General features: G+C 52.3%; 1 protein-coding gene across 6 annotated transcripts in view; it reads right to left on the minus strand.

The window, feature by feature from the left end:
• Positions 1-19,409, minus strand: part of ABAT (4-aminobutyrate aminotransferase) — a 100,258-nt gene that overhangs the window by 67,690 nt on the left and 13,159 nt on the right. The window contains exon 1 of one of the 6 annotated variants that reach the window (XM_070064693.2): positions 19,164-19,295. The exons of 3 other annotated variants lie outside the window; for them this stretch is intronic. The gene's annotated coding sequence lies outside the window, so the exon portion shown is untranslated. Of the gene's footprint in view, positions 1-5,981; positions 6,221-14,948; positions 15,379-19,163; positions 19,296-19,409 lie in introns of those variants that run through there. 2 more of the 6 variants (XM_051847394.3, XM_002711782.6) reach the window with 2 other exon arrangements.

Consider the following 19,409-nt stretch of genomic DNA (forward strand, 5'->3'; position numbering starts at 1 on the left):
CACAGGGACAGGAAGGAGCCCAGCACTGCACTGGGCAGAGGCCGGGCTAAGGAGGCCTCTAAACCTCGCCCCCAAACTGAGATCTCTGGAGGCTGCTCTTCAGCCACCAGCCGCCCAGGGGCAGGGGCTGGCCCAGGGGACTGCTCTAGAAAGCTCCCCACCATGTGCCCGGCAGCCAGAAGGGTGCTTGGCAGCAGTGGGTGCTCTGTAAGGCCTTGTCAGATCCACAGTGGAGACCCGGCCCTACATCCTGACGATCACAGACATCACACAGAAGCTCTCTTCGGATGCTGTCATCAGGTTAAGACAATGTTACTCAGCCTTCCCCCACCCCTGCCGTTATCAACCCCCTAGGGATTCTTTTTTAGCTAAATCCCACAAGACACCTAATTCCACTGATACACAGTGCTATACTCCTGTATCAGTTTGGGTATTGAATTGCAGATCTGCACTTTTACATAAGGAGTAAAATAGTTTGCTGCCCCATAATCAGTGTGTGTCCTCTTGGGGACGAAACTGATGGCTTTGAGAATGTAGGGATGAAGGGTACAGCTGCCTCGTGCTGGATGCTGGGTTGGGCTTCTATTTGCTCTGCTTCTTCCAATTCCCTCCCTGCAACAGCCTTACCTATTGCATGGATGGGACTGAAGTGCAGGGAGGGCGACAGGTCCCTTGTCACACAGCTTGTCAAAGGCTTCAACCCCAGCTCTTTGAGGCCCCAAAGCTAGTGCTGTGCTGTGTCTGTGCACAGAGTCGCATCCCCACACCACAGAGAAGGGTTGAGCTGGGATTTAAGTTTAAGCCCTGAGTTAGTTCTTCTGGTCCCAGCATCATTTCACCTATGGTGCTGCTTCAGAGACACCCTCAGGTCTCTTGACAAACTCCCTAGGTGTAAAAATTAGCGTCTTGGGTGAGTTCAAGAAGGAAAGAGAAAGAGAGGCTCCACACAACAGAGAGGCCTGCTGGAGTGTTTCAGAGTCTCGGTCTAACACTGTGTTACAGTCACCCGCTGGCCTGGCTCAGCTGGAGTCACAGGGAGTTTGCTCTAAGGCAGTGCTGCTCGGCACACATACAACGCAAACTCAACTGCGCACTAATTCCCCACGCAGGACCGACCTCTCCTCAAGGAGTTGTAGTGACGGTTAACTGTGAAACCAGTTCTGTGTGTGTGTGTGTGTGTGCTAATTGTTGAAATCTTTACTTAGTACAGAGTTGTTCTTCTGCATACAAAATTAATTGAAAAAGAATCTTAATGGAGAATGGGACTGGCAGGGGAGAGGGAGAAGGAGAGGTGGGTGGGAAGAATCACTATATTCCTAAAGTTGCACTTATGACATTTTTATTCCTTAAAAAATAAATTTAAAAAATCAGTAACAAACCCCAGATAATGTTAGTTTCTAGTCACATAAAAAAAAAAAAAAAAAAAAAAAAAAAAAGGAGAGAGGACCAGCACTGTGATGTACTAAGTTAAGCTTCTAGCCCTATATGGGCGCAGGTTGGAGTCCCGTCTGCTCCACTTCTGACCTAGCTCTCTGCTAAGGCCTGCAAAATCAGGGGAAGACGTCCAATGTGCTTGGGCCCCTGCACCCACACAGGAGCTCCTGGCTTCGGCTCAGCCCAGCTCTGGCCACTGCAGCCATCTGGGGACTGAACCAGCAGATGGAAGCTCTCTCTCTCTCTGTCTCTCCCTCTCTCTGTCTGTAACTCTACTTCTCAAGTAAATAAATAAAAAATCTTTTAAAAAACCAATAAATGGCTTTAAAAAAGGAGAAACATTCAAATCAATTTCAGTAATGTATCTTATTTAACCTAAATTATTTAAAAATATGACAAGTTCAGCATGCAATCAATATAATTATTACTATCATAGTTCACATTATTTTTTCATATTAAGTTTTCAAAATCCAGTGTGGATTTCACACTTAGAGCACATCTCTGGATTAGAAACGTGTGCAGCGCTCAACAGCCAGATGTGACAAGAGGCTCTGATACTGGCTGAGGTGGGGGCGCTGATGTATCACATCAGGGTTGACCTATGGTGAGAGAAATTATACGGTCTGGTGTTCTGGATGGCACCACCCCTCTGGGCCTCTCTGGAGCAATGATACAGGCACAAGTAGTTCATCCAAGAGTCGCTCTCAATGAGACTGTTAAAACAAGATTTAGGGGGCCACTGGTGCTGTGGCACAGAAGGTAACCTGCAGCACCAGCATCCTATATAGGCGCTGGCTCAAGTCCCAACTGCTCCACTTTCAATCCAGCTCCCTGCTAATGGCCTGGGAAAGCAGTAGATGGCCCAAGTCCTTGGGCCCCTGTACCCATGTGGGAAACCCAGAAGGACTTCCTGGCTCCTGGCTGCAGATCGGCCCAGTGCTGGCCATCTGGGGAGTGAACCAGCAGATGGAAGATCTTGTTCTCTGTCTCTGTGTTTTTCTCTCTGTAACTCTGCCTTTCAAATAAATAAATCTTTTTTAAAAACAACAAGCAAGATTAAGAATTTCAAGCTGGTGACAGTAGAGCAATAAGCCAAGTGTGGGCTTTTCTGACCTGTCCAACTGGCCCTGGGCACAGAAGACAAAGTCCTTCCAGGTTCATCTATTACAGCCAAGGCAGGAAGAAATAGGACTATAATAACAGCAATGGCAAAACAACAGCAGCAGCTGCAGCAGCAAACACTTACTGTCATTTATTTGGGACCAAATGCTGTTCTAGGCGCTTTACTTATAGCACCCTTAATCCTCCAAACAACCCTCTGAAGTAGGTAGTATTATTCCACCCTTCTGGAGGCAAAAGGAAACCAAAGCACGGATAGGTTAAGGGACTTGCCCAACACCGCAAAGCCACGGAAGCAGGTGGGCCCTAGGTTCTTAACCTCTAGGCTGCGGTGAAGAGGTGATGCCCCCTGAACTCAAGCCAGAGCGCACCCTACAGCAGGGCTGGGGAGCCTTCCTACAGCCAAGGGCCGTTTGGATATTTGTAATGTCATCTGCAGGCTGCACAAAATTATCAACTTGAAAATCAGCCTGGGGTCCGGCGCTGCGGCATGGTGGGCTAAGCCTCCTCGGCCTGCGGCACCAGCAACCCATGTGGGTGCCAGTTCGTGTCCTGGCTGCTCCACTTACAGTCCAGCTCTCTGCTAATGCGCCTGGGAAGTGAACCCGCGAGTGCAAGATCTCTTTCTTTCCCTCCCCCTCGCTCTAACTCCGTCTTTTAAATAAATAAATCTTTTTTTTTTAAAATTAGCCTGCTATAGATTTATTGGATTTTGAGTCCTGCCTGTGGCTGCCTTGGCAAAACCAGACCAAATGATTTAATGGACCTTGTATGGCCCAGGGGCCAGATGGTCGCAAATCCTGGGAGGTATCAGACTGTTATCTTTAGTAATCTGACAATAATGGTAGGAGGAGGTATAATGTGAGATTCGGCCTAGGCTTCCGTAAGGCTCTTTGTTTTCTCAACCGGAAAACTGGAAAATGGGTATGACAGAGCCCTTCCCCCCGGGCTGCTAGGATTAAAGGAGATGAATTCACATCCAAGGCTACATGGCCCAGCGGGCTGGCAGTGGCTGGTCAGAAACTTTCAGACTCAGGGGCGAGTTCCAAGCACAGTTCAACAAGCACCTGTAATCCTAGAACCGCCAATTGTTGACATTTGTCACACTGGCTCTCTCTCGCTCTGTTATCTCCCATGTGTCCTCCGAGCTGAGTTAGTTGCAGACATTATATTTCATCCCTAAAGCCCCCCATCTGTCTTCTAAGAACAACTACTTTGTCTCACGTCTCCTCACTGAAAATTATCTGCGATACATTTTGTAAGAGTGAAATCTGCTGTATCATGGACAAAACAGCAGAATGGCACACAGCCTGTGTGCAGATCTCCCCGTGGGCCCCTCCGTCTCTCTGTGCTTGTTTCTGCTGCCCTCGCCCCAGGCCCACAGGTTGCAGTTGGGCCCATGGCTCTTTTTTTTTTTTTTTTTGACAGGCAGAGTGGACAGAGAGAGAGAGACAAAGAGAAAGGTCTTCCTTTGCCGTTGGTTCACCCTCCAATGCCGCCACGGGTGGCGCGTTGTGGCCGGCGCACCGTGCTGATCCAAAACCAGGAGCCAGGTGCCTCTCCTGGTCTCCCATGGGGTGCAGGGCCCAAGCACTTGGGCCATCCTCCACTGCCTTCCCGGGCCACAGCAGAGAGCTGGCCTGGAAGAGGTGCAACTGGGACAGAATCCGGTGCCCTGACCAGGACTAGAACCTGGTGTGCCGGTGTCGCAAGGTGGAGGATTAGCCTATTGAGCCGCAGTGCCGGCCGAGCCCATGGCTCTTGAGCCTTTTTTTTTTTTTTAATCTAGAACCATTTCTCAGCTGTTTTGCCTTTTGTGACACTGACATTTTCAGAATCCAGGCCAGCTGCTCTGTATGTATTTTGTCTTAACATTTTTCAAGTCAACCTCAGCTCATGGGCAGATTTGAGAAAGAGGTCAGAGGGACACAGGCTGCCAGAGGTCAAGGCTGTCCCGGGCAGGTAGAAGGTGGTGTGTGTGGGGCCAGAGCTGTGGCATAGTGGGCTAAGCCTCTGCCTGTGCTGCCAGCATCCCCTGTGGGCATCAGTTCGAGTCCCATCTGCTCCTCTTCTGATCCAGCTCTCTGCTGTGGCCTGGGAAAGCAGTAGAAGGTGGTCCAAGTGCTTGGGCCTCTGCACCGCATGGTAGACCCAGAAGAAGCTCCTGGCTCCTGGCTTTGAATTGGCCAAGCCCCGGCCTTTGGGGCATTTGGGGAGTGAACCAGCAGATGGAAGACCTTTCTGTCTCTCTCTCTCTCTCTCTCGCTCTCTCTGTAACTCTACCTCTCAAGTAAATAAATAAAATCTTAAAATAAAAAAAAGCTCGCGTGTGGTGTTAACTGGGTGGTGTTTAAAGGTGATCAGAGCCCAGCAGGTAAGCAAAGGCGGCCTTGGCAGACGGAGGCCAGGGCGAGGAACAGAGGACAGCGTCTTGGGGGCAATGCAGGTGGTGGCAAAGCCTCTGGGTGGGGAACACCCTGTGGGGTCTTTTCCTACTTGGACTAGAAACTTCGTGCGGTCTGAGCCTCTCTCCCAGGGAACACTGGGCAGTGCGCACTCCACAGTCATTGTTCACCCAGAGCCACTGCCTGCCATCCCGAAGTATCCAGGGAAGAGCAGAGCACAAAGGACCCCCTGGCAGGGCGGCCTCAGCTGCCAGCCCCACATGCCGACTGCTCAGCGACTCAGTGGCGAGCTGCCAGGGTTCCCACATCTTGCCCTGCACTGGAAATTTCGTTTTCTGAAATTGCTTTCTTCTGGCTGCCTCTAGGGGCCTGGGTTGTTTCCCTGAAAAAAGAAAAAAAAAAAAAAAAAAAAAACAAAGACGAACTAATTGACTGCAAGAGTAAAAGATTAGGGGTGGGGGTGGGAGTGGGGGGAGCTGCCGGCCAATGCATCCCCACGCCTGCCCTCCCTCCGTGTGAGCCAGGGAAGCTCTCAGAGCAGACGGCCGTCAAGAACGCAAAATGCGCCTTCTGCTCCTCCTTGCTCCGAGGAGGAAGGGGTGTGTCCGTGCCGTCTCAGTCCCGGGAGGAGGGCAAGGATTTATTCTGAAGCTTGAGCACAAATGCCTTTTCAAGGTGACCCTCGCTCCACTTCCTGCGCCCAGAAAACGCCTGCATAGACGGTGGATCTGCAAGCCTACGGCTGACAGCCAGTTCCTCATCCATCATGTCCGTATCCATCTTAATTCTGTTTCCACTTGAAAGAGGCTCCTCCTGCTGTCTTCTCTCTACAAAGCATTCTTGAGAAATCTGTCATGTAGGTTTGCCTGTCCCTCGCAGAAAGCCACACGCAGGAGAGCTGGCACACAAGTACACACATGCGCACGTATACTTGCACACCCCAAAACCTCCCTGAGATGAGATACACCTCCCCAGGTGAGTGCACGCACGCACACACACACACACACACACCCCTGCACTCACGGTGCCTGGTAGTCAGGGTCCTGCAGCCAGCCCAGTTCGCCCGCTTAAAACGCCTCCTCTGTGTCATTGTGCAGAGCCCCAGGGGCACGGCTGGCTGGGCTCATCCTCAGCCGTGCCAGCTCCCCTCTCAGGAGGGCGCCCTGGACCTGCAGGCAATCCGCAGAACATGGGCTCAGGGACAGGAGAGAGAAGGCCCCTCGGAAGCAAGGCAGGTTCGGGAACAGGATGTACCCAGCAAGCATGTGAGGGAGAGGGATGGAAAGAAGGCTGGGGGGGGGGGGGGCAAGAGAGGGGAGGGGGGGAGGGAGAGAGAGAGAGAGAGAGGGAGGGAGGGAGGGAGGGAGACTGAAAGGCGGATTCAGAGAGGGGTTTTTAGAAATGCAAAGGAAAAGATGCATACAGAAAAGAAAAAAAAAAAGAGAGAGATAAACAGAGAAAAAAACCCAGATTTTTTCAAAGCATATTTTCAGCACAGCCCGAGAGAAGAAAGGGCACGTCTTCAATATCTTCTGAAATCGGCCACTTTTCCTCCTCTTCCCTTGCAGGGGCCTCTTCCTGGGATTTTCTTTCTCAGGCTCAGGAACCCCTGAAGGCGCCAGGCAGAGTCCCAAGGCTTCAGGGAGGCGGGGTGGCCACAGCCGCCAAGGGGCTCTGAGCAGGCCATCTCCAAGCCCTTGGGGGACTCAGCAGGGCTGCTCCAGCTCTGTGGTCCACCTAGTCCCCTCTCAGAGCCAGTGGGGACCTGGAGGGGGTGAGTTACTTTAGCAGCCCCCACTGTGCCCCAGCTTGGCGGGGGGAGGTCAACGTGTGTCCAGAGGGGGCCCAGAAGCCGAAGGGGAGGATCACAGGAAGGGAGGTGAGGGTGTGGGGGCGGGGGGCACGGGGCTTTCGGTCACATGCAGCTCATCCGTTGCCATGACGACGGCGAGAGGGTGGGGGCACCCAGACGGAGGCTGCCTGGGAGAGGTGTTGGCTCTAAATCACCATGACAGCGCTTCAGCCGAGCTATTACGCCGTTGCCAGGGTAACCCATGGGCTCAGATCACAGAGGAAATCTATAATTATTACCAGGCTGATAGCGGGGTACTCAGTGCAGTCATCAGCACGCTGGGGGCCATTCAACCCGAACCCTGGGCGCCCAGGCTGGGCAGAGCAGTCCAAAGGGTCCTGCAGGGGACAGCTGTTGACGCCACAGACTGGGAACCTGGAAGGATCTCTTGGACTAAACCCCAGGGAACCACATGAGATTGCCAACGTTTAGCATCGGAAAGCGCTTCCCACGGCTTATGTTACCCTTGCAAGGTACAGCACAGTTGAAATGATCTTACAATAAATATCTGTATACCCACCACCGTGAACGTGCCTGCTCTATCACATATTCATCCATCCATCCATTAATCTTTTCTATCTTTCATGAATTTCAAACTGCACACATCACTACCTTTTCCCCTAAAATATCTGAGTCTGTATAACATTAAGTATTTCATCATTTCTGAACAAAACAGCCACTTCATATGGTTCAATCTAAATAGAATGTTTCTTTCTCTCAGTCCATCTATCCATGCATGCAGCCACCTCTCTCCCTCCACCCCTCCGTCTACCCATCCATCTTCTCTTCCACCCATCATCCATCTACCCATCCACCCATCATCCATTCATCCTGTATCGGTCCATTTTCTGTTGTGATAATAAAATATCTGAGGCTGGGTACTTATCCAGAAAAGAGCTTTATTGTGCTCACAGTTTTGGAGGCTGAAAGTCCACAATTGGGTGGCTCCATCTCTGGCTGCTGGTGAGGGTTCCCTTGGCTGCATTGGAAATGGCAGATGGGGCTGGCACTTTGGCACAGTGGGTAAAGCTGCCACATGCAGCACTGGCATACCATATAGGCACTGGTTCAAGTCTTCACTGCTCCACTTCCAATCCAGCTCCCTGCTAATGTGCCTGGGTAAACAGTGGAGGATGGCCAAGTGCTTGGGCCCCTGCACCCACACGGGAGACCTGGAACAAGCTCCTGGCTTAGGCCTGGCCTAGCCCTGGCCATTGCTGCCATTTGAGGAGTGAATCAGCAGATGGAAGATATTCTTTCAGTCTCTGTCTTTCTGTAATTCTGACATATAATAAATAAAATAAACCTTAAAAAAATTGGCAGATGGCATCATGGTGGGAGCCCATGCAAGAGGGAAAACTCACGTGGCAACACAGGAAGCCAGAGCCACGCAAGGGCCAGCGTCACTCTTTCTTCTTTTTTTTTTTTTTTATTTATTTATTTGACATGTAGAGTTACAGACAGTGAGAGAGAGACAGAGAGAAAGGTCTTCCCTCCGTTGGTTCACCCCCCCCCAAGTAACTGCCATGGCCGGAGCTGCGCTGATCTGAAGCCAGGAGCCCGGTGCTTCCTCCTGGTCTCCCACTTGGGTGCAGGGACCAAGGCACTTGGGCCATCCTCCACTGCCTTCCTGGGCCATAGCAGAGAGCTGGATGGGAAAAGGAGCAGCTGGGACTAGAACCGATGCCCATATGGGATGCCGACGCCGCAGGCGGAGGATTAACCGAGTGAGCCACGGCGCCGGCCCCAGCGTCACTCTTTCTAGAACTCACCTCTGTGGGAACTGGGGTCCCGAGAACTACATTAATCTCTTATGAGGGTGAAATTCCAGTGGCTTTATTACCTCCCCCAAGGCTACACCTCTTAAGGGTCCCCCTCCACTCCACACCACCACTGAGGAGCAAGCTGCCTGCGCGTGACCCTTTGAGGAATACACACAAACCACATTCAAGCCCTGGCAGGTCCACGCCATGCATCCTTCCATCCACCCATCCAGTTCTGGGAGATCTTCGGCACGCTCGTGGTTTTCACAAGTGATCTGACGACCTGGAATCCTCCTCCGTGGTGTAGCAGATACCTGCAGCAGGTGCAACACGACGCTGTTCCCTTTGCTACACCACTCCCTTTCTCAGTGAACAGAGCCACCGTCTGCCTATTTGTCCAAGCCAGAGACAAGGAGTCCTTGCTTCGTCCCTCCTAACCACCCCTCTCCCCTCCAAGGCCCGGATTGGACTCTGCACCCCCTCGGGGCTCTGTGCTCCCTTCTCTTTCTATCGCCCTAGTGCAGGTGCTCATTTATTTCTTAGCTGACCGGCTGCCTCAGCCTTCTGATGTGTCTCCAGCTGCCACCTGACCCTCCCCTTGCTTCCCCCACACTGACTTCTTCTTCTTCTTCTTTTTTTTTTTTTTTTTTTTTTTTTTTTTTTTTTTTGACAGGCAAAGTGGACAGTGAGAGAGAGAGACAGAGAGAAAGGTCTTCCTTTTGCCATTGGTTCACCTTCTAATGGCCGCCACGGCTGGCGCGCTGCGGCCGGCGCACCGCGCTGATCCGAAGGCAGGAGCCAGGTGCTTCTCCTGGTCTCCCATGGGGTGCAGGGCCCAAGTACTTGGGCCATCCTCCACTGCACTCCCGGGCCACAGCAGAGAGCTGGCCTGGAAGAGGAGCAACCAGGACAGAATCCAGTGCAACGGGAGGGTAAATTTAAACAGATGTCTTGGAGAGCAACTGATCAAAATCTATAAAATTTTATTTAAATGCCCAAAGCACTTTTTTCCCCCGGCATAAATCTACTAGATGGAATCTGTCTCACTGACATATAAGCTGAAAGGAACATCCATTGGTACAAACTGGTTAAATAGATTTGGTATACCCACAACACAGAAGAAGATGCACTCAACAGAAAGAATGAGGTGGGGCTTTCTGTACTGATGAAGGAAAATGCTTAACATCTGAAGCCACGGGAAGTCACAGATGAGCACGCATGGATGATGCCGCCCACTGCTCCCAACCCCCTGCACTCGGGAGTCACGTTGGTTAGAAACGTGAGCAGGTGCTAACATGTCCAGAGAACATGGCTCTCTGTGCTACCGTTCCTGTCACAGTGAGCTCCCGACCAGGTTGGGGAATGAGACTGAGGCTCAGGACTGCCTTCCCTGCCACCAAGTCTCCCTAGATAAGACACAACATCTGGCCTGTGCCATCAGAACAGGTTGTGCCCTGAAGGTAGCCAGGTGGTACCATCTCTCTTGTTCTGGGGACCGTGGAGGAAGCTACCTAACCACAGGGTGAAACAAACACAGAAAAACACTGCCAAGGCTGAGATAATTTCAAGGGAGTCCAATGAAACTGAAAGAACAAAGTTCTAGTTTTAGGTCCTGCTCAGACCTCCAAGTGTTCCTGGCTTTGGCCTGGCTCTTTGGACATCTGGGGAGTGAACCAGTGGATAAAGATCTCTGCATGTTCGTCTCTCTTTTCCTTTCAAATAAATGAAAAGAAAAATTTTTTTCAAAAGGAGCAGGCATTTATCCTGGTGGTTAGTTCCCGGCCTTATCAGAGTGCCTGGGTTCAATTCCTGGCTCCAGCTCTGATTCCACCTTCCTGCTAATGCACACCCCGGGAGGCAGCAGGTGCTGGCGCAAGTAGCTGGCTCCCTGAAAACCACCAGGAAGACGGACTGAGCTGCCAGCTCCCCAGCTTGGACCTGGCCCAGCTCCAGCTATTGTGGGCGTCTGGCATCATTCAGTGCATAGGAGCTCTCTGCCTGTCACTCTCTGTCTCCCAGAGTCTCAAATAAGAAAATAAATAATTTTAAGGTGTCTACTTCATTTCCATCACTACCCCCAAACCACCACAGTCACTGGTCCCCAGGACAACTGCAGGAGCAGAGCTGTCTTCCTGCTTCCGCACCCTTAGCTGGTCACTGGTCAGCACAAAATTGGCTCCCAGTCCTTCATGAGGCCTCTGAAACTTCTTAACCCACCCCTGCCTACCTCTTTTCTAACTCGTGTCATGCCTGATTCCTGGGAAGCACAGGGATCTGTGGCACAGAAGGGAGAAGCAGCCAACCAGCCAACCAAGCAAGCAACCAACCAACCTACCCTCCCAAGTAACCAGTCAACCAGCCATCCAAACAACCTTCCTGCCTCCCACCCACCAATTAATCAACCAACAAACCCACGCATCCACCTACCACTCACACAGCCAACCAACCCCCCAACTCCTACCCAACAATTAACCAACCAACCAACCAGCAAAGCCATCCACTCATACATCCACCAAAACAAACCACCTAAGAGTTATGTTACTGTATGTCTGACCTCAGGTCTAAGAGTTAGAATATCACCTCTGGGGGCTGGCACTGTGTTGTAGCAGGTAAAGCCGCTGTCTGCAGTGCCAGCATCCTATATGGGTGCCAGTTCCAGTCCTGGCTGCTCCACTTCTGATCCAGCTCCCTGCTATGGCCTGGGAAGGCAGTAGAAGATGGCCCGAGTCCTTGGGCCCCTGCACCCATGTGGGAGACCTGGAAGAAGCTCCTGGCTCCTGACTTTGAATTGCTGCAGCTCTGGCCATTGTGGCCATTTGAGGAGTGAACTAGCAGATGGAAGACCTCTCTCTCTGCCTCTACCCTCTGTAACTATGCCTTTCAAATAAATAAATAAATCTTTAAAAAAAAAAAAACCACTTCTGTCTCTCTCTCCAGATATTGCTGGACAGGACTTTGAGTCCCTCCCCTTTGGGAAACAACGTAGTCCTAGAGGATAAAAAGATAAAGTCATTCCTTGGTATCAGTAGGGGACTGGTGCTAGGATCCCTTGTGAATATCAAAACCAGAGATGCTCAAGTCCTTATATAAAATGGTGCAAATGGTATTTGCAAAAAACCTCTGCACATCCTTTCCTATATTTTTTGTAAATAGTCAGAAGAGAGGGTTTTGTTACTTTGTTATTTTTTAAAAGAGAGAGAGCGAAAAGGAGTGCCACCCAACTGCTGGCTCATTCCCCAGTTGCTTATAATGATTGGGGCTGGGCTGGGCTGGAGCTAGGAGGTGAGAACCCAGTACAGGTCTTCCACATGGGTGGCAGAGACCCAGTTACTTGAAGCATCACCTGCTGCCTCCCAGGGTTTGCATTAGCAGGAAGCTGGAGTCAAGAGCTGGATCTAGGTATCAAACCCAGGTGCTCCAGTGGTGGGATGTGGGCATCTTAACCACTGGGCTAAATGCCTATTTTAAATCAGCTCTAGATTACTTGCAATACTTAATTCAATGCAGTGCTGCATAAATCGCTGTTCTACTCTAATGTTTATGGAATTACAAGTAAAACAAAGTCTGTACCTTCTTAGTACGGGTCCATTTTTTTTCCCTTGGATAGTTTCAATCTGTGGTTTGTTGAATCCATGGATATAAAACTCAGGGCTACAGAAGGCCAACTGTACTAAATATTTTGATCTCAAAAAATTCAGCCAGAAATTCAGCTAATTCACGTAATCCTAAGTAAAGCAACAGTTCTCTGCATAGAAATGTTCAGAGCAGTGTAAGTTAGAAGAGCAGACAGCCAAAAATATTGAAAACAACCAACAGGAAAGGATTGCTCAAGTAAGTTGTAGTACAAGACCTTGATGATATTGAAATTTGCCACAAACTATGTCAGAAGACAGAGAATGATTTTTGAACCACTGTAATGAGAAAAAAAGACCATAAAATTTTATATGCAGTCTGGCTATAATTTCATAGAGGCACAAAAACAAAACCATAAACCAACACACAATAAAAGAAGGCTGGAAAAATGTTATTTTTGGTTTAACATGGTTTTATCTTGGATATGAAGCTATGGAGTGGCAGTCAACTATTTTCTACCATTTGTTGGCTTGATTCTTCATTAATGACCCATATCACTGATTTTATCCAATATTTGGAGATAAAAAAAAAAAGTCCCTCCTGCTTTCTCTTTCTACAGAGAGAAACTGTAGTACGGTGTGAAGAAAACCTGAGTTGGTGGCAGCCGATTGTGTCTAGACACTTAATTATAGGAAAACAACTACTAAGAACTTGACCTGGCATTAACAGGAGCCCCAGAGGCATCTGACCATTGATTTGTGTTCAGTTTGGCCTCTGAAGGTGTGGAAAGAGGAGCTGAGCTTCCAAATGCACTATAAAAAGGACATTAGTTTTCTGGCATTGAACCAGGTCAGAGTGGATTCCAGTCCCCAAGTGGAAATACTTAAAGTCCAAAGTAGGGCAGCACCACCAGGGAGTTTGGTGCATTTGCAGGTGATACAAAGGGAAACTTCTCGACTGATCCCAAGACAGTGGAGGACAAAGCTTGGAGTTTGGAAGTCTGGAATTCCTGGAAGCTCAGGAAAGAAGATGCTGTTGAGGATTCAAATTCTAGGCTAGCGGACGGAAAACTAGGGCCGCTATCTGGCTTTTCTCAATAAAGTTTTATTATACCACCGGTACACCCATTTGTTTACGGCTGCTTTTGTGCTACAAAGGCAGAGTCGGGGCAAGAGAAACCTATGGTCCACAGCGCTGAGAATACAGTGACCATCCGGCCCGTCACAGAAAACACCTGCCGAGCCTGCAAGCCACAGGTCTGTTCTCTTCCTCCTACCAAGCTGGCGTGTCACCACCCTCCGCTCCAGGAGCTGCAGTGTAAGAACGCGCGGACCCCAGCCCTGCGGAGCCCCCTTCAGCATCACACACTGCCTTTCCCTGCTAACGCGCCAGCAACCACAGCGAGAGAGGAGCTCAGCTCCCCCCAGTGCTCCTCCGGCGCAGACGACGCTGCGGCCCTGGGCTCTGGAGCTCCGGCCTCCATAGCCACCAGACAATGGATCTCTTGTTCTGAGTTCGTGGTGATGTGTTACAGTGAGCCTGGGAAAGGAACAGACGATCACCCTTCAGGGTCTGTGGCAAGGAATCGGTTCCAGCACACAGACCCTCCCCCCATGACGACAAAGCCATGATGCTCAGGTCCTTTAGATAAAAAGGCGCAGGGCTTGCATATTGACCTACACAATCCTCCCGTAGACTTTAAATCACCTCTAGGTTACTTGTAATGCATAACACAGAGTAAATAATTCACACTATAATATTCAGGGAATAATAGCAAGAAAAAGTGAATATATGTTCAGTATAAAAATTATTTTTGTCTGAATATTTTCAATCTGTGGTCAGCTGAATCCATGGATGCAGAACCCAAGGACGCTGGTGACCGATTGTGCCCTCTCCATGAATATTTATGACAATCGTGTCAGACAGGTACTCTTGTCGCCACCTCCCACTTACAAATGATCGTCGCCGCATGTACAATTTACAGGCGAGTGAGCAGGGGGGTAGCCTGGAGGTTAAGATGCCAGCGTCCCACACGGGGTGCCTGGGTTCAACCCTGGCTCCAGCCCCTGCTAATGCACACCCTGGGGGCAGCCGAGAGGGCCCACGTGCTCAGGTCTCTACCACCCGTGTGGGAGACCGGATAGAGCCCCTGGCTCTAGGCTTCGGTCTGACCCAGCCCAGCTGTTGTGGGCATCCGTGGAGAGAACCAGTGTCTCTATCTCTCCAATAGAAAATTAAAATGCACACAAATATATTTATATTAGACACACGAGGAAAAGGAGGCTGTGGCTCAACATCTCCCGGGCTCGGGCTGACCCCAGGCACCGACTGCACGTCCTGATGTCCAGACCTCACTGCACACATTTTCCAGGTCTCCACCTGAACCCACGCCACCTCCTTCCACCTGCACCTGGGAGACTGCAGCAGCCCCCTACGCAGTCTCCCTGCCTGCGATCCAACTTGCTGGGGGTGGTTAGAAAAATCATTTTAAAGTGGAACACATCATGTGAGTCCCTCCTTGATCGCCTACCCTAGGTCTCTGATCATAAAGAGAAGAAACCCCTGCAGGCCTCCCAGTGGGGCCCTGCCATGCACCTGCTGTGCCTCTGAGGGACTGAGCTTCCCCCGGGCTCTGAGCCGCAGGCTTCTCCATCGCTGCACCGTCCCCCAGGCAGCCCTTCCTTGACCTCCCACTGGACCGCACTGCCTCAGTCACCACACTTCAGTTCTGTCCAAGGTCCCGGCTTTCCCATTTGTTCATTGAAGCACTGGTCCCGCAAGCTCCTCACCTCCCTCCCTCACCTCTGTTCCACAGGAGCGCACGGTGGAGGTCAGGTGCTGAACGCTGATATAGTCTCGGGTGATGGGAGGAAAAACTGAACCCCACAAAGGATGGCTCAGCCTGGAGCTTCCTCTGCAGGAGACATGGGTGGCCAGAGTCCGCTCAGTCTGGCCTGTCTGAGAGCCGGCTTCACAGCTCTGCCCCCACGAACAGCCCTGGGTCACGGCTGCAGTGGTCTCGTCAGCCCAGCTGGAGGCAGGAACTCCAGAACCCAGCTGCCACAGCCGCTGGCCAGGGAGATGACTGATCCCCAAGTTTCCAGAGAGCTCCCAGGCAGAGGCGGCCTCCTACCCCAGGGGTCCCCCCTCCCTGATCACTCTGGTCCTTCTTCAACCCTGCTGAGTCACGGGCAGAACAGAGGCCACAACAGGCCACAGAAGTAACAGGCTCGGGTTACAGCACGACCTCTGCCCTCAGACCTGGATTTAGTCCCCGCTCAGCCTTGCACGGTGGCTGTCATTTCTGCTAAGTGACAAAGCGGGAGAGAAACGAGCAGAAGGCAGACTGTGGCTGAGTGACTAAGGAAGCCCCTTGCTTGGTCTGGGGTCAGTTTCAGGGAATGAACACCCTGTCCAGGCCGCAGGCATCAGGGGAAGGACCTGGTTTACACCTGATCAGCTCAGAAACTCCCCCCGGTCCCAGGCTCTTGGACTCTGAGCACGGACTGGCCACTCTCTGGGGTCAGCTGGTCCACCCCAAGGAATGGCAGGTAACTGAGCTGCTGTCCCAGGGGCTAACTGCTCTGGTTAGTGGACTCCTAACAACTGCTCTCTCTACTCACAACTCTATTCATTCCAGGGGAAGTTTCCTCCCACTTGGCAGATGAAAACAGGGGCAGAGAAAGCCGAGGGCCCCCTGGTCGGTCAGGCTTTGCCCATGCTCGCTCTACGCTGACTTCCAGATATCTTTTTTTTTTTTTTTAATTTTTTGACAGGCAGAGTGGACAGTGAGAGAGAGACAGAGAGAAAGGTCTTCCTTTGCCGTTGGTTCACCCTCCAATGGCCGCCGTGGCCGGCACGCTGCGGCCGGCGCACTGCGCTGATCCGGTGGCAGGAGCCAGGAGCCAGGTGCTTTTCCTGGTCTCCCATGCGGGTGCAGGACCCAAGCACCTGGGCCATCCTCCACTGCACTCCCTGGCCACAGCAGAGAGCTGGCCTGGAAGAGGGGCAACCGGGACAGAATCCGGCGCCCCAACCGGGACTAGAACCCGGTGTGCCGGCGCCGCTAGGCGGAGGATTAGCCTAGTGAGCCGCGGCGTCGGCTTGATTTCCAGATATCAAGGATTCTCTTAAACACCTTGCTATGCAACGGCAGTGTGCTGAGGGGGAATTGGGGGCTCAGAGGTCAGGTGAAACTCATCCAGCTCTTGTAGCCAAGGGCAGTGGGTTTGGACCGGGTCTGGCAGTGGGATTTGGACCGGCTCTGCCTGGCTGCCCGGATTTCCTGCGGATTGAAGAGCACAGTGTTCAGGAGGGGTGACCCTGCAGAGGTGGAGAAGTGCAATCGTGCAATCACTGGGCTCCTGCAGAAAATTAAAACCGCAGCAAGGCACCAGCCTCTTATCACAACCAGCGGGCACCATCTGCTTCTCGTCCCCGTCTTCTAACAGGAAGCTCTGAGGACTTCTCCTCCCTCTCCCACAATGCCAGCTCCAGCAGGGAGCAGGCCTGTAAACTCAGCAGTTCTCCCCCAAACCCATGTGGCACTGTCACGCCACCCTCACTGCCGAAGCACATGCCCAGGCGAGGGTGGGACTCTTCCGTGCAGGGTGGTGGAGAGCCAGGGCATGGCACCGGGCTGACGGGGACAGACAAGGAGCCGGGGCGCTGGCAAACTGAACTCAGGGCCGGCGCTGCGGCTCACTAAGCTAATCCTCTGCCTTGCGGCGCCGGCACACCGGGTTCTAGTCCCGGTCGGGGCGCCGGATTCTGTCCCGGTTGCCCCTCTTCCAGGCCAGCTCTCTGCTGTGGCCAGGGAGTGCAGCGGAGGATGGCCCAGGTGCTTGGGCCCTGCACTCCATGGGAGACCAGGAGAAGCACCTGGCTCCTGCCATCGGATCAGCGCGGTGTGCCAGCCACAGCACACCAGCCGTGGCGGCCATTGGAGGGTGAACCAACGGCAAAGGAAGACCTTTCTGTCTGTCTCTCTCTCTCACTGTCCACTCTGCCTGTCAAAAACAAACAAACAAACAAACAAAACTGAACTCAGGTTAGCTTGCTCTGCTTCCTCCTCTGCGGCTCAGACGTGGCCCAGGCCCCATCTCTCGTTCTCAGCTTTGCAAGCTCATCTGTCACACAACTCCACCACTCCTCCAGGACACACAGCCCCTCTGTTAGCCAAGCGCGAGGCAACCGGGACCTCCAATCCAAACCTTCCAGAGCCGCACAAAAACCCCACAGAGATGCTACTCAGCTCTCCCGTTTAACAGACCCATAGAAACAAGGCTCAGAGAGGACTAACCTGATAGCAGGCTCTTCCCTGAGGACCTACTATGCGTCCTGTCAACCAACCTCTCCCAACGCATTCTGTGGGGCAGTCCTGTTATCATACCCATCCTCCTTATGGGGACACTGAGGCTCAAGCCACAGGACTGGCTCCACACACACAGGGAAACGGCCTCCACCAAGTCCCCCCAGACCCCGGGGTCTTCCATGGCTCCTAGGGAGACATTCCTTTCGTTATAATGTGCGTAGAGGAAAAGCACCACGAGACGCTCCGCAGGTGAAAGGAGTCGGCTTGATTAGAACTCGTGGGCCCCGAGCGTGACTCGATGCTCATCAAGCAGCGGGCACATTAGGTACGCGCCTGGGCGCCTCCCATGTGTTACCTTCTTTAGGAGGTCATGCGGTTATTGCCCCCATTTGGCAGGTGAGGCACAGAGAGGCCAAGCAGCTGGCCCAGGTTTTCACTGCCAGAAACAGCCAAGCTGGGATCCACATAAGTGGATCCACTTATAACCAAGGGGGCGCCTGGGGAGGAAAGAGCCCTGCAATGTGGGATGCGAAGGCTGGAGCTGCAGCAGCCAGTGAGCGGGGTGCGGTGAGCACACTGTGCAACACATACGTTCCCCCAACACCGCACGGGCTGACCGCACCCTTGGGGGGGTAGTCATGACCCATCCTTCTCGTTCTTCAGGATCCAGACGCCCCTTTGGGGACCCATTCTCCAGGTGAGTGTGCACCTGCAGGGTCTGCTCTGCCGCTCCAGCCCAAGCTGACTCATTCTGAGACGGTACCGGTTTTAACCAGCGCCCCATTGGGATCAGCCAGCATTGTCCATATTAATGAGACAACTAACAGTTGCCAACCCAAAAATCAATTTTAAAATGTACAAGGTCAATGTGTACAGAGCCGGGGGGTTCCGGATAAGACGGGTGGGCTGCAGCAACCCGACTTCCTGGTTGTGGTATGAGACAGCTTTCAGGCTGGCAAGATGGGTCCATCTGGGGGGCATTGGATGAAGGGTACACGCATCTCTCTACCATTTCTTCCAACTCCTATCCATCTACAATGGCCTTACAACACAAAGCTTACTTTAAAAAAGGGGCGGCCAGCGCCGCGGCTCAATGGGCTAATCCTCCGCCTTGTGGCGCCGGCACACCAGGTTCTAGTCCCGGTCGGGGCGCTGGATTCTGTCCCGGTTGCCCCTCTTCCAGGCCAGCTCTCTGCTGTGGCCCGGGAGTGCAGTGGAGGATGGCCCAGGTGCTTGGGCCCTGCACCCCATGGGAGACCAGGAGAAGTACCTGGCTCCTGCAAGGGGGGGGGGGGGGGCAAGCCACTCACGAGGGAGACCTGGATGGAGTTTCAGGCTCCTGACTTTAGCCTGAACCAACTCCGGCCATTTGGGGAGTGAATCAGCAGATGCGCTCACTTGCTCTCTCGCACGCGCGCTCTCTCTCTCATGTGTGCGAAGTAAAGCAAAGCAAAACAATTTCCTCCAAGCAAATTCAGGAGCTAAAGATACACCAAACTTTCTCAAGAACTCTGCAAAAATTCATCCAAGTAAGGTAGTCACATATTCATACAACAAACACGGACCACATGGCCCCTTTATGCCAGATCCTAGGCTGATGCCAGTAACACAGAAAATTTACAGACCCTGCATCCTCAAAGCTCTCGTGGTCTAGTGCCACAGAGAAAGGAGTGGGAAACCACAACAGAGCGGGGCAAACTCACCTGAGAGGGAAGGAAGCAGGCAGCCAGTCCTGGCGCCAGCAAGGCTTCCTCTGGGTTCGACCAGGGGTGTGCCCCAGGCTGGAGGGAGTGGCCCGTGAGCAACTGTAATCAGGCAAGACAGGGCCTCAGCTGCAAATGATCCCGGCCAAGTTCCTAAAGCTCTCTGTGGTTCAGTCTCCTTACTCTTGAAACGTGATAGGAAGAGGACCTACCTGGAGGGTTTTGTGAGGGTCAAAGTGTAACACA

The sequence above is a fragment of the Oryctolagus cuniculus genome, chromosome 19 (assembly GCF_051225735.1).
Source record: "Oryctolagus cuniculus isolate XC-2025 breed Fujian yellow rabbit chromosome 19, ASM5122573v1, whole genome shotgun sequence".
Taxonomy (NCBI): Eukaryota; Metazoa; Chordata; class Mammalia; order Lagomorpha; family Leporidae; genus Oryctolagus; species Oryctolagus cuniculus.